Source organism: Palaemon carinicauda, chromosome 36 (assembly GCF_036898095.1).
Source record: "Palaemon carinicauda isolate YSFRI2023 chromosome 36, ASM3689809v2, whole genome shotgun sequence".
Classification (NCBI taxonomy): Eukaryota; Metazoa; Arthropoda; class Malacostraca; order Decapoda; family Palaemonidae; genus Palaemon; species Palaemon carinicauda.
In genome coordinates this window covers 42,787,294-42,803,408 of record NC_090760.1, presented here as the reverse complement: position 1 = coordinate 42,803,408, position 16,115 = coordinate 42,787,294, and positions in this window count along the sequence as shown.

Below are 16,115 nucleotides of genomic sequence, written 5' to 3'. Positions count from 1 at the left end.
AGAAAAAAAGGACACTTGCATGAGAGAAGCAATTAGTCTAATTGCTTCTCTCATGCAAGTGTCCTTTTTTCTATTAAAGATGATATATATATATATATATATATATATATATATATATATATATATATATATATATATATATATATATATATATATATATATATATATATCATCTTTAATAGAAAAAAAGGACACTTGCATGAGAGAAGCAATTAGTCCACATGAGCGTCTTTCAGCCACTCAGACTGATGTTATACCATACGGTGAGCATCTACACGCTACGTCCTCAGTCCCGACGTACGACGATCGTACGGCCAATTTTACTACTGGCAAAAGTTCATCCGGCCGGCCATGGGTGAGCGTTCATACGGCCGATTTGCTATCACACACTCTGGTTTGAACATATGCTAGCATCGCGACCGACGGCTGTAGTTACAGGACCTCCACTGTCGTTTTACCTTGTTCGATCATAGTATTTAACGTTTCATATCGCGTACTGTTCATTTACTGTTAAATCGTCACTGTCAAAGGACTCATGAAATAAGAAAGTCTTCAGTTTCCTATATAGTCTCGGGACCGCATATATAAAGGCTCTGGAGCCTAAAGTAGACATATATCTAAGTTCCAGTAGTTTGAAGCCATCTGTAACTATTCTCGTGTCGACACGATTTGTTTGGCTGCGCAATATGTAGCAGTTCTCTTTAGTATTTTGGACTCCAGGTTCTGATAACTTGGTGGGTTACTGTACACATTTTAAATTCAATTCTCGCTTTAATCGGCAGCCAGTGTAAATCGATTAGTATAGGGGTGATCCTTTCTCTAGGTGAGACACCTTCTATCAGTCTTGCTCTTCTGTTTATAATGTTTTGTAATTTTTTAAGTTGCACTTTTGGTAAATTGTAATAGATAGAGTTGCAGTAGTCAATCCTGGTAATAACAAGTTTCTTTACAGAATTTTAGTCCAGGTACTTGACTAGAAATAATTTATTTCGTGTCTTTATTATAAGAATATCTTTAGCTTTCCTTCAGGTTCAGAGACTCGGAGAATATTGCCTTTTGATAGCATTCAAAATTCGATGCAGAATAATAGCGTTTCATGGATTCAATATAAGCGGTACACACTAAGTATGTATGAAAGCAGATGGGTTTACTGAAGAGAAGCTGAAGAGAATGGTAAAATAATTATGAAGTTATACAGAAGATATATAGTATTCCCAAAAGCATAATTTCCCAAGAGATATAATTTCCCATGCTAAAGATTTAACCAGAATAATAATAATAATAATAATAATAATAATAATAATAATAATAATAATAATAATAATAATAATAATAATAATAATAATAATGTGTTCGTTGTAACATATTTTGAAGGGACGATCATGCCTAATTACCTTTTTCCGTGATCTCCACAGAACTCATGTTCTGGAGGAATAGAAGAGCAGTATAGGCTATGAAAATTAAAGTTTTCTGTACATATTAATAAACATTAATAAGAGCTCTCAAGCCTCAAGAGTATAGAATAACAGTACAGAAAATGTGTTATATGATCACTACCTGGCAGAAGATAATTGCAGAGAAGTCTATCAGCAATTAAGCTAAAATATCTGACCGGTTATGACTATCTATTCCTCCTAGTCCAAATTGCATAAATTTTAAAAGATCATTCTCTCTTTGCTATGGCACAGATAACACGCTAGTCTTCTGACTAGTACATTGGTAACGCATTCGCCTTACATTAGCATGGCAGCAGATTGGGTCCAGCCCGGTGCCATTAGTTTGAGCTTTTTGCTAGAAGGTTACTGCTGTGGTTATAACATCAGAGGGGGATTGGCCTTCCCAGACTGACGTTCTGGTGGGCCTCTCTTCGGATGATACTGAAACTGAAACAAGACACCTTTGGCCTAATAAACCAGCAATGAGCGAACGATTTTAAGGTAAAAAAATAATATAGTCTTATGCTATATACAAAAGAAGATTTTAGATTAGGTTCATTGTGGGATGAAATATGGTAGTAAACTCTAAACCTGAAATAACTGTCTGGAAAGCAGTTTTCAAAGCATGCTAACAAAGATTAATTGATGAATGCTTGCCCTACAACTACGAATTATGAAGATTCCAGAGCTTAAGTACTATCTTAGTATATTTAATTCTGGCTTGACGATAATTATTGGAAATAAATGATGTCTCTAATCTGTGCCCTTATTAATACTTCGCACGTATAAGGTTAAGAATGTCAATCTGACTATTGTGTGGAAACGTAATCATCATATGCTCCTTACAAAGTACCCCACTTAGCTCTGAAATTGTTTGCTCTCACTGATATGCTTTACAAGTTTATAACCATTTATTTGACACTTGAAAATTACCGTGTACCTTTGAGAGAAAATGTATTGTCACCAGAGTTTGCGAACTAATTCGGTTGTATACAATTGAGGACTGACTTGGCCATAAGTGTGGTGAATGAACATCACGTACATGGACAAACAAAAACAGCTATTTGTCTTTTGTAGCTGACATTTAACCATTTTTGTGTTTACTCTCTTTTGCATATTCTTTTCTCTCACTTTCATACTTTAAAACATTTGAGTCATGCACGGTCTTTATATTTTCAGCCGTAAACTGATAGTAACTGCCGAGTCTTAAAGAACATTCTGTAAGCTAATTTCTCTCCCCCCCCTCTCTCTCTCTCTCTCTCTCTCTCTCTCTCTCTCTCTCTCTCTCTCTCTCTCTCTCTCTAGTATTGTAAGATGAAGTTAATGGCAAATATATATAATCTAACGTTTTATAGTTTATTTTCACGTACCAATAATGATCTGTTGAGATAAGATGATAATCAGTACATATTAATAAGCTTAATCATTACAGGTCTACAGTCAAATAGTAAAATGGCAGAACATTTATTAAAAACCACATTTCAAAAAGATTCCGTAATCCATGACAGGATGTTTTCAACAATTCAAGATATCATCCCCGATTCAATATTCAAGTTTCTTTTCAAAACGTCAGAGAATTTGTTATGGTTATATTTCTATGATTTTAGAACGCTCATAAAAAAAAAAAAAAAAAAAAAAAAAAAAAAAAAAAAAAAAAAAGCTTATTCCGCAAACATTGGGAGTTGAACAAATTCTTTGGAACCATTCATAATTTTATCCGGATTTACTCTCGATCCCGTTTTCTATTATACTCTATCTTCCCTCTGTCAATAAAGACTAAATATTAGTTTTTTTACCTGGGCATTCAATCTTTAATAATTCACTCTTTGATCCAGAACTTTATCTCGAGTTGTGTTGCCTTCAGTTCTTTGATTACGGAGCCAACTGGATGCCTTTGATCAATGATCCACTTTCGGGATTATGCTGATTTTAGAACAAGGACTTTGGAGTCCACTGCATTTTAGTTGATACATGTGATTGAAAAAAACTATTCAAGTTTTAAGTTTTCCCCTCGTTGTAGTTATAGAAACTCTATTTTATTGTTGCCTTTTTATATACATCCTTATTAAGGGCACACAATCTAATACTCAACTAATCTAATTTCTCTTTGGCCCTCTATCCCCAACAGGGATGAAACAACCATTTCCCTTTTACAAAAAAAGTATGTTTTTCCTTGTTTATCAATGTACAGTACGTTTGATCCATTCCCTAAGGCATTTATGTTGTAATAACCCTAGAATTGATTCTGTTTTAACTTTGTGATGATCTGCAATCCGATGACCATAACATTTTGAAAAAAAAAATTATTGTGTCCCTTTATGTTGATTTAGACTTTTCGCTGAGCTTTCGTTTCCTGCAATCTCAGTAAACGTTTGAGAGAGAGAGAGAGAGAGAGAGAGAGAGAGAGAGAGAGAGAGAGAGAGAGAGAGAGAGAGAGAGAGAGAGAGAGAGAGAAAATTATCATTAAAAGGTGAGGATTTACCATCTCAAGGGATCAAGCTCGAACCGAATAGATTCGGGAATGAGAAATATAATATGAAATAAATCTATTGTTTAAATGAATAATTATATAGTAAATCCATATGTATATATATATATATATATATATATATATATATATATATATATATATATATATATATATATACATATATATATATATATATATATAATATATATATATATATATATATGTATATATATATATATATATATATATATATATATATATGTGTGTGTGTGTGTGTGCATGTATGTGTGTGTGTGTGTGTGTGTGTGTGAGAATCCAAATAATAAATCCAAACAATATCGTGCTCAAATCGAAATAAATTTCTAACCTATACACAGATCGAACCATAGCCAGTATGAGATAGAATTTTATTTCTAATTGAGCAGGACATTGAGTTTATTTTCATCCATATTGAGTCATTAGGGGTAATTCGAATTAAAAACTTCTAATTGTGTCACATGGTGGGTTGGAAAGTCGGGAAAAACTCGCTGGTAAGAGACTGATGTCTCACCAGGTAAATCCTTAATTTCAGGGAGCACTTATGTTCCCACTTCTTTTAGAGCCTCTGGTGGCAGGATTGGTAGCGACTTTGCCTTTCATTTGAAAAGGCAAGGGATCGATCCCAGTATTATATCGGAAATTGCATATATATATATATATATATATATATATATATATATATATATATATATATATATATATATATATATATATATATATATATATAGTGGAAAGCACAATCTACATCAAATTGCCAAAACTGCCGTGTTGTAATTAGGAAAAGGCAAAGGAGTGAGAAATGTGGAATGGGTGTGCATATCTACCTGAATATTTGGCCCTTATTTTTAACGGGTCGCAAACACTTGTAGTAATAATGTCTACCCGTTGAGAGAGTAGTTAGATGTTTTCCTTTAGCATAGTAAAGTTGAAAGAGAAACTAATACCCTCAAGAGAAGCGACTTATACGAAAAGACCCGCTCTAGAATTTGGCGTCTTGAGGGAAACATCGAACCTTTTTAGATATTCTTTGTGTACAAATTCCTCCAAAATTTTTCATTCCCTTCTTAATTGCCTCACTTGGTAAATTATTTCCATCATTACATAGCTGATTTCGTTTTCCATGTCTGTCATTTTTTTCTGATATTCTATCTTCTGTTATGATTTTGATTATTATTATTATTATTATTATTATTATTATTATTATTATTATTATTATTATTATTATTATTATTATTGTTGTTGTTGTTGTAGTTGTTATTATTATTTCTATTTTTGTTACTATTATTATTATTATTATTATTATTATTATTATTATTATTATTATCATTATTATTATTATTATTATTATTATTATTATTATTATTATTATTATTATTATTATTATTATTATTATTATTGACAAAATAGGATGTTACTGAAGTAAAATATATGGCGTTTCCTTCATAAAATGAAATTCTTGGTAATTTTTTAGCAAAAAAAAAAAAATCTTCTTTTACACCAATCATTTTGTAAATCTCTTGCAATGAATTAATATTTTTGGTATTGATGGTATACCACTTTTAAACATCATAAGAATATATATACTTTTTATTTCTAATGTCACAGTACCTTTTACATAATTAGTTGGAACCAAATCACTCTTTCTTAGCTCTCCAAACAGCATAAGTTTTTTTTTTATAAATAATAGTTTATATCCTTTATTTGTAACTTAATGTTACATCTTTTGGTAGCTTTACCTGATGTTGTGGTTGAATATTGGAAACATCCATGCCTGACGACCTGCTGGATTGGGGTTCGATATTCGTTCCAGTTCAATAGTTTCTTGTAGTGTCTGTTACCTCACCATCGTTGTGAGCTAAGGATAGCGGTTTTTGGGGTAGAACAGGCCTACCTGCTGAGTCATCAGCATCCAATTCCTAGCCCTTCCTGGTTCTAGTTTACATAGAGAGGGGGCTAGGGCGAAGAGGGGCTTGGGTGGAGAGGGTGCTTGGGCACTGATCATATGTATATATGGTCAGTTTCTAGTCTATTACATTGTTCTGCTAAGGCTTTGTCACTATCTCTTCATTCAAGCATCCATGATCAACCGTCTGACCACTTGAGTTGAAAAGAAGGTTTTGCATCTTAAAGAGCAACCACAGAACATTCATTTAACCAAAATATCAAAAGCAACCCATATGAAAATAGAACTATCAAGACCACGTCTCCAACAAAAGATTCGGGCCCAACCCAAATTGTTTTATCAGTAAAATCAAGCAAAGTTATTAAATTAGATTTTAAAAACTGAAAGTGACTAAAGAGGCCAACAGTCAATTAAACTGTGTAACAGCTACATTGGATAGTCAAAAGCTATCTGAATTAACACGAAGCTGGAGTTTTCTTTTATTCTGATGCATTTTGATTTATTACTATTTTTCGTTTATGATAATCATATATTGCAATGGATTTTCTAGTCTTATTATCAATGCAACACTTTATACCGTTATATCTCATGGCATAACTCGAAGCTGTGCTTTCTTTATTTATTCCTCATTTCTGTAATGACTTTATACGCATCCTTCCTTTGTTGGCTGTTTATGCGCAAATATATATTTCTAGTACTTTGGTGTTTATACTATTCCTTGTAATCTCAAGTGGAACTTCTCTACAAGAGTTCTGTGAAACATAATTTTTCGAGTAATGACTTTATTTGTCCTTCACTATTTTCTCCCTTCTGACAATAATTCAGATGCTGTTACTTTGCTACGAGCTACCATAATTTTTTTAACGTAATAAGTCTGATAATTTATTCAATCTCATGATTTTTATTTCAGCTCTTTTCATCAAGAATTTCACTTAAAGATTATTTCCCAGCCTGTTTCGTAATAAAGATGGCGTCTATTTTACTTCTACCTATAGATAAGAAAAGTTGCTAACCATAAACTATCATGAAAAACTTTGCTTTATAATGAAATAAAATATAAAGAAAAAAAGATTTCTGAGATATTTGATTTCACAACCGCAGGTTGTCTGATCGACAAATTTCGGGGAGAAAGTGATCTATTGGGATTCATCTTTTCTTTCCTTCTATTCTCTTTGTTTTTATCATATACCAAGTTTTGGGAACAAGGTCCCTGGTAGTCCATTGCTGCCACCACCTTGGATTGAAAATTGCAATTGTACTTTCTAAAGGAATTCTTACCTTGGCTACTTAAAAAAAAAAAATATCAATTATTTCCCTATAGATAATGACCATACGAACAAAACCAGAATTATTAAAAGGCTCCATGAAATTTATATTTGTTACTAGATGAAGTAAAAAGAAAATTCGTAGTCCACATACATAACAATTATTTGTCGGGTAATATACATTATGCCTTTATCATTTTCTCTTTACTCCTACTTCTAAAATTTATTCGTTCCATGTAATGTAATACATGAAACAGGAATAAAAAAAAAAGTTAATTCAAAATACGTCAAGGAAATACAAGAAAATCTAAGAATAATGATATCATGAACAACAAGAACAATAACGAGAATCACAGCAATGACAACATAAATGAAAATACACCCAGGCACGCGATTCTTTGTTTCCTTATTTTCTTTGCTCAATAGGCTACGTTTCCCGCGGGAGCCCCTGTCCTTATAAGGTCCTGCTTTTCCAACTAGGGTTGTATACTATGTATTAGTAATAATAGTAAGAGAAGGAAGCAAAAAAAAAAATAAAAAAAAATAAAAAAGGAGAAGATAGAGAAGGACAGAAAGAAGCTTAAAAATCATAGGCTTTCTTACCGACTATTGTCCACCAAATTCCGGCCTTGGTGTCATTCATTCCAGATTATCCCTCGAACCTTCTTCAACGGATTACTTTTTTACGTTCCCGAGATAAACGATCACTCGGGAGGATATTTCCCCAAGAGCATTTTTTTGTCGGTCTTCAAGTGTGTGGGTGACTGGAAGTGGGAGGAAAGTCGTCTCTCGAAAGGAATGATAATGCGTTTCCCCGATTCAGAGGGAAAGGCTCTGGAATAAGAGCACTGGGTAAAGAGCAAAACCCGACGAGGAACACTAATAAGGGGAAGAAAATCATTACAAAACCGAAATAATCTAATTGTATGAGACATGAAATTTTGAGTTTTAAACAAATCGTCTAAAAAGATATACTTCACTAATCATGGATGAAACTGGCATTTTGCCCTATCAGATAAGCTATATGTAGTTCAGTGAAGTAATTCGTGGTAAAAGTATTATAAAAAAGTATTATTGCAACAAAAATGATAAGATTTAAAATCAGCCTCTCAACTAATTTTTATATGGATAACCACAAAAAATGTATAAAGAGATGAAAATTCCAAATATCATGTTCTAAACACGAATAGTTATAATTAGGGCCACAAAAAAGTACATTGTTTTGTGATGAATGGTTAAACCAGAAGAATGGGCGTTGACGAGCAATCATGTGATTATTTGCCCATAAGAAATTATTCTTGTAAATTTTTAAACCCTAATTTTTAGTAATTCGATCAACATTCATTGACATCTTACCAAGAGAAAATAACTATGTTTAATTGGTCACCAATGGGAAAAGAAAACATGATAGCTAAGAGCAATATCCTTGTTTTAATAAGCGTAAATTAATTCCATGACGTCATAGATTCACTGGGAGATTACAATGGTTAAGGCCGCCCCAAGATATCTCCGGATTCCCGTTGGGGATTCAAAAAGGATCATTCGGTAACCTTCGGGTCATTTCACTTGTCGATGTTGATTGCAAATGGAATGAATGTCTCGTTGCAATTAATTACGTGCAGGGAATGGTTTCATGACCATTGGTATTGCAGAGTCTGAAAGTTGCTGATTAACTGCGATACAAGATTGGTTTCATGGGATTCGTGTAGAATTAATTAACCTTATCTCTATATTCTACACTTTTTAAAAAATAGAAAACAGTATGTTGATATATAAGGACGAGAATTTATAAACTAAACACTTGCACTTAATATCCTGGTCAAAAGAAGAGTGATTATTGGATAAAAAGAAAAAATGTTAGAAAAGTTGATGATATCATTTTCTACTGCATTACTTCATATTACCATTGCCTCCCTATTGCTTTTGGGAATAGCGAGAAATACATGAATACATACCTACATGCCAGCAGCGTACATGTAACCAAGATATATATATATATATATATATATATATATATATATATATATATATATATATATATATATATATATATAGCCTATATATATATATATATATATATATATATATATATATATATATATATATATATATATATATATATATATATATATATATATATATATATATATATATATATATTATATATATATATATATATATATATATATATATATATATATATATATATATATATATATATATATATATATATATATATATATATATATATATATATATATATATATATATATATATATATATGTGTGTGTATATATATATATATATATATATATATATATATATATATACATATATATATATATACATACATATATATATATATATATATATATATATATATATATATATATATATATATACCTAAACACACACACACCCATATATATATATATATATATATATATATATATATATATATTTATATATATATATATATATATATATATATATATATATATATATATATATATATATATATATATATATGTATATATACAAACACAAACACAGGTAAAAGTTTTATGTACAAGTTATTCAGTCGGGTATTTGAGAATGACTGAACTAATTTTTATTATTAAGGAGTATTTTATCAATTATTTATTGCTGATTTTATATGCATACTGAATGATTATTTTTTGACAATGAACATATGAATCATCATGTGATGATACCAAGGTTTCATGTATATGTACAAAGTTTCTTGCATTTTGTTGAATACCAACTTGCTTGGAAATGCAATTTAACTTTCATTCTCGACTCAAGGGAACAACATTTCTCTTGTTCACGTTGTTAGTATTTTATTTTGACAATTGAAACATTTACCAATAGTCTCATTATTATTTATACAAATGTAACACTTCGACGGAACACTTCAAGGTTTTAGTTTAGCATGATTATGGACGGAGTGTGGCCAGAAAGCTTGTTATAATGCATAGAAAATTAAAGAAATAATTTCAAGATGTCTATCTCATATTATCTTGAGAATATTGAGTCCGGAATTAAAAAGTGCCAATAGGAAACCGGAAAGGAGCAAATTGAAATAAAGTAAATAGTCGTCTGTCGTTCAACAAAACCTGCCTGATATATATATATATATATATATATATATATATATATATATATATATATATATATATATATATATATATATATATATATATATGTGTGTGTGTGTGTGTGTGTGTGTGTATATATATATATGTATATATATATTTATATATATATATATATAAATATATATATACATATATATATATATATATATATATATATATATATATATATATATATAATTCTATCCTGTTTGTAATACTAGGCAGGCAGTTAATTCTAATAGCCAGGCCTTCTCCATCACGAGGCTCAATACTACGCAGTACTCTAGAAGTTTTATTCCAGCTGTGACCAAGTTGTGGAATGATCTTCCTAATCGGGTGGTTGAATCAGTAGAACTTCAAAAGTTCAAAGTTGGAGCAAATGCTTTTTTGTTGACCAGGTGGACATGAGTCTTTTTATAGTTTATTTATGACATATTTGTTTTTGTTGTTGTTAATAGTTTATATATGACATGTCTGTTTTGACGTTATTACTTATTTTAGAATGATTTATTGTTAATTTGTTCTCTGCAGTTATTTATTTCCTTATTTCCTTTCCTCACTGGGCTATTTTTCCCTGTTGGAGCCCCTGGGCTTATAGCATCTTGCTTTTCCAACTAGGGTTGTAGCTTGGATAGTAATAATAATAATAATAATAATAATAATAATAATATATATATATATATATATATATATATATATATATATATATATATATATATATATATATATATATATATATATATATCCTTTTCTGAGTGGGGATACCTTAACGTGGTGGAAACGTTTATGCGTCGCCGTGATTAGCAAAGCTGTACTAACCAGGGCCACCCGTACTAAGTTGGTATGCTGTGAGCGATTAAACTAGAATCCCCTACTATCACCAATTTGCACTGGCCAACGTGATATTGAAAACTGGCCATGCCCCAGACATGATTTGAAGTCAAGAAATAAGTTATTTCATGTATATTCATAAAGAATGAGTTAGTAATTGTACCTCATTGATTATTTCATAAGTTTTGTTCTTTAATTAAGCGATAGACAAATGAATAGGGAGGATATGTAAGAAAAGAGATAAGTTTTATTGAGAGAGAGAGAGAGAGAGAGAGAGAGAGAGAGAGAGAGAGAGAGAGAGAGAGAGAGAGAGAATTGGCGGTAGCTTTGAGGAGATTCGATGAGGATTGCATTTATTTAGTTGTTCGGGAAGTTGCGTATGAGTAATAGCCAACCCCCCCACCAAAAAAAAAAAAAAAAAAAAAGCGTGTGACTCTCGATCACAAGAGACCGATCAATTTGAAAGGCCACCTGACAATGCCCAACGGCTGTACTATAAAGGAAACCACGAGCAAGCATGAGCTTTCTTCCTTTCCCAACTAGAAAGTGATAAGGTCACAATGAACCTTTGGTCTGACCCTCATCCCCCTTCGTAGTCAGGCTCATTCCTGCCTATACAACGACACTCCCATCTTCAAGTATGCGGTACCCTTTGCAGAGAATGAAAAACCAACTCCTTCACTTCCACTTCTGGCATGCAATGCCCATTGCTACCATGTAAGCTGATATTTTGGAGAGAACCCAGAAGTTGAAGCCAGAACTCTCTCCTACCAATGAAGTTGGAGGGAATGATCGCACTTTGGATTCTAATACTGTAAGGGAATAACCAGAAGTTGTGTCCAGTGGAAGTCCTGTTGTATTAGCCAGAGCCGCCTTCTGTCTGAAAAGGGGGCACACTGAAACTCGTCTAACCTTTACGAATCTTTAGTATGAAAAGTATACGGGTTTAACATACCAGTTATCATAAGATTATTTTGTAGCTTTTGTTAAGTGCATTATTTTAACTCTGTGAGAATTCACTCAGTAACTTACAAACCTGTACGGCGTATCCATACCCAGATTTTGCTTGGGAGTTTAATGTAAAGCATTTTATTGATACTAGCACTAACGAATTGATTTCTGATAACTATTCAACTAATTCATTCCATCGTGAAGCTTCAAATTTCTTAAAATTTATACTCGAAGCTGCACATTGATATGTGTGAGGCTTTTATTCTGCAGTGGACTAAAAATGGCTGCATTTGTTGTTTTTATTGTTGTTTTAATAACAAATTGCATTTTACTTATTTAATCTTAATCTATGTTTATTTTGATGAAATCATTGTAAATAAGGGACTGAAAAAAAAAATTACACAGAAAAGAGAGGTAGAAGATAGCAAATCTAACTGAACCCATCAGTGACCAGATGAAAATCTTGATCTTTTAAATGCACTTTGGTCAGTTTCCAATTTATTACTCTTTGAACATAACTGCACAAAATATCCATCCAGAGTGTGTGATGTGGCTAAGGAGTGATTCTTGTAAGGGGGTTGGGGATCAAAATGTACACGTCTTTTTATTTTGTAAAATTAATATAATGTATGATATATACTGTATACCTGCAATTACTTACAATCTCTTGGACGGGAGTTCGATCTCCGCTCAAGTTCGATAGTTTATGGTAGTTCACTGCAATTTCACCATTTTTGTGTTCTATGGAAGGAGGTTTGGGGAGCTTATAGGTCTACTGCTGAGTCATCAGCATCCATTGCCTACCCCTCCTTGGTCCTAGCTTGATGGAGAGGTTTATGTAGCTAAGAACAATGCAAATTTCTTTTTTAGAATTATTATATGGTCCGAAGTGAAAACAAAAATTTCGCCCTTTATAATAGGTGGGTTATTTTTCTTCCCTAGAAGTGTTATTTATTCCCCTACCCATGATGGCCTACTGAGATCGCTCTAATACCTTTCTTATAAGCTTATCATAGATATCCAACGTCTTTTAGGATCTAGGTAAGTATTATATTATGAGATACCATTAATAAGTTAAAAAAAAGAAAAAAAGTCTGTCCTAGTGTGGAGGAAGGTTTTGTTGAAAATGTCATAGCGGAAGCATATTAAGAAAATAGGATTGTAGAATTCGAATATCCATCCCTTCCTTTGCTAAAAGAGAATGGAGGAATTCATTCTTTATTGAACCTGTCTGTGAAAATAGTTTGCTTTGTCACAAAGCTTACCGGCATCAAACGCCTAGTCCATCACGAAATGGTCGTGGGTGTTGCATCTATGAGATAAGGAGAGTGAAGAGGTAACGAAGACGGTAATTCTACTTTTCACTTTAGACGCATGCCGAAAGCACTAATTGAAAAGGAATGCTATTAATTGTATTAGTTGTTCAGTAGTTACTAGGAGACTAAGAGAAAATATAGTCAAGATTTTGTGGGTAACTTAGCTAAGATTAAAGTAGGTGAAAGTGTTTCGCCGTCTCCAGAAAATTGTCTCTCATCTGAAAAACCAAAAGGCTCACTCTAAAGGCGATTAATAGGATTCCTTGAATCTTCCCCAATCCGGACACAGCACTCTGGTTGGACGATGCATGGACTCTCATGGTTGCCATATAAATCCAAAAAGAAACAGTGCTCAAGGACACTTCCTTCTTATTCCTGCCAGTGCTAACGAAAAGTCTGTGACACTCATTCTTCCGCTACCAAGACCTTGGGTCATGGATTGATGGAACTCTGTCACATAAGTAAAAGAGACCTAATCCCTTATTTCGGGGTGTCTGACATGAAGAGAGAGTCCATGAGGCTCATCGATTTACTTCAGCAATGCTAACACATCGACTGACTTCTGGGCAGACCCTTTTCAAATTACTTACTCAAGAACTCATATTGCAAGTACTCAAGAAATGTGAGGACAAGGGTCACATCCTACATCGGGCGCCTGAGGCCATAGTCCAAGAACAATTTTAATAGATTTTTGGAGTGATTGGGTCAAAGATCTAGGGCATGGGTCAAGACCAAAAGATGTTCAGAAACGTTTTTTCTGCTGTATCATGGTCATTTTTTTTTATTTGCATAATACTAATGCCAAAAAATGCATAACTCCATTACATATCTTGTGATATACAACCTGATATAGGCAAAGCTGTACTGAGTGTTTGTTCTAGCTTCTATTCTATTTCCTATTTTACTTCCAACTGTGGAAATTCAATTCTTATAATTAAAACGTTTCCATTTAATTTAATGTTAACTTTGCTTATCTTGGTTTTATTACTGGTTTAATTTTTTATTGGTCTCGTTGCATTATTTAGTCACCTGATTTGTGTTACTCATTTTATAGTTTCTCAAAGCATCTTTCAATCTGGAATTGAAAAATCAAACTAATTGTCTCACGCGTTTTATTTTGCTGAATTTCCATTAACAGAGGCAAAGCTACTATCAGGATTCACTAGGTAATGTACCACCTGTGTCTCACACGATCGTACATATTAACGAAATTTCTCTCTTTTTTGTATATATTGTCCTTTGTGTATTCGCTCTCCCATCGCACTGACAACAACTTGTATTAACCTGTCTGCCAACTTCATTGTTAACTGTTAACAGAACCGGTTGCTGGTAGGACAAGAAATATCATTATTGTATTTTGTGACCTTACCGGGACCTAGTGTGTATATATACTCGATGTGTCTGTAATAAAGTTACTCAGTTGCATTCATCTCGCCTTTGACTTACAACCTACTCTTGGCCCGTCAGAGCAACCAGCTTTTTAAAAGTTGTTCTCCTACTTATTCCTTCTAAATAACATTCTTAGTGAAATAACCCATAAAGCCTTCCTGCGTTCTATGCGCTACTAACTTAAGCGTTAATCTTTTCCAAATGTTAATCATAGCGTTCAATGTCATTACACATTCATGATTTCTTCTTTTATGTAATAACGATAATCTACGTCTAATGAACAATTCAGGGCATTGGGACGGCAAATAAGATCCCTATTGGATTCTTGATAGCCTCATTAATGCTCTCATTTATTACGGTATAAGTTCAATTATTATTATTATTATTATTATTATTATTATTATTATTATTATTATTATTATTATTATTATTATTATTATTATATAACTCTCTCTCTCTCTCTCTCTCTCTCTCTCTCTCTCTCTCTCTCTCTCTCTCTCTCTCTCTCATAGACACAAACGAACGTGTACACACATTCAAGATTACTTAGATTTTTGGAAAGAGGTGATAAATCATTATAGTGATCTTATGAACCTAAAACATATAATAAAAAGTATTACAGCGGTGAGATATCTGAAAAAAAAATCTATCTTTTTTTTGTACTGCAGAAGGCATATTTGGAGGAAAAAAAAAAAAAACCATCGCCCGCTCTTACTGGGATTTTACCAGAGAAGTACCTTCTCTGGTAAAATCCCAGTAAGAGCGGGCGATGGTTTTTTTTTTTTTTTTTCCTCCAAATATGCCTTCTGCAGTACAAAAAAAAGTGTAGAGAGAATAATTGTTTATAAAAGGATGTATCTAATCATCAGTTGATTTCATTACAAGATTCAACAGAAATGATTGATAAGGAAATGTGATATTTGCCTTTGATTTGTAAAATGAAAGTCAATCTATGAGCACTGTTGGGAAGAAAATGAAAGTTGGTACTTCATAATTTTATTACAGGCTATTTGCATCAATTAGTCTCCCATTACAGACATCATTAACGCTCCATTCTAAAGTTTCAAAATATTTGCGCACTTGGTAATCCGACGCAATTTATGTTCAATGATTGAGAATAAATTGCGCATGTCATTATCATCGTAAACGTTTCTCTAGATTATATTATCATCAACGGAACTGTTACTATTGTGTTTTCTCTTTTCAAAGGTTCATTACTTATGATTATTCCCCTTTTACTTCTTTTCTTATTGAGCAGCTAACGATGTACGCATATAATAACGAATAACGTTTAGATGGGATAAGTATCATCTTGCATTTTGCAAAGGAATATTTACATATATAACTTCAAAACGGAGATTATGATGATTTCTATTAC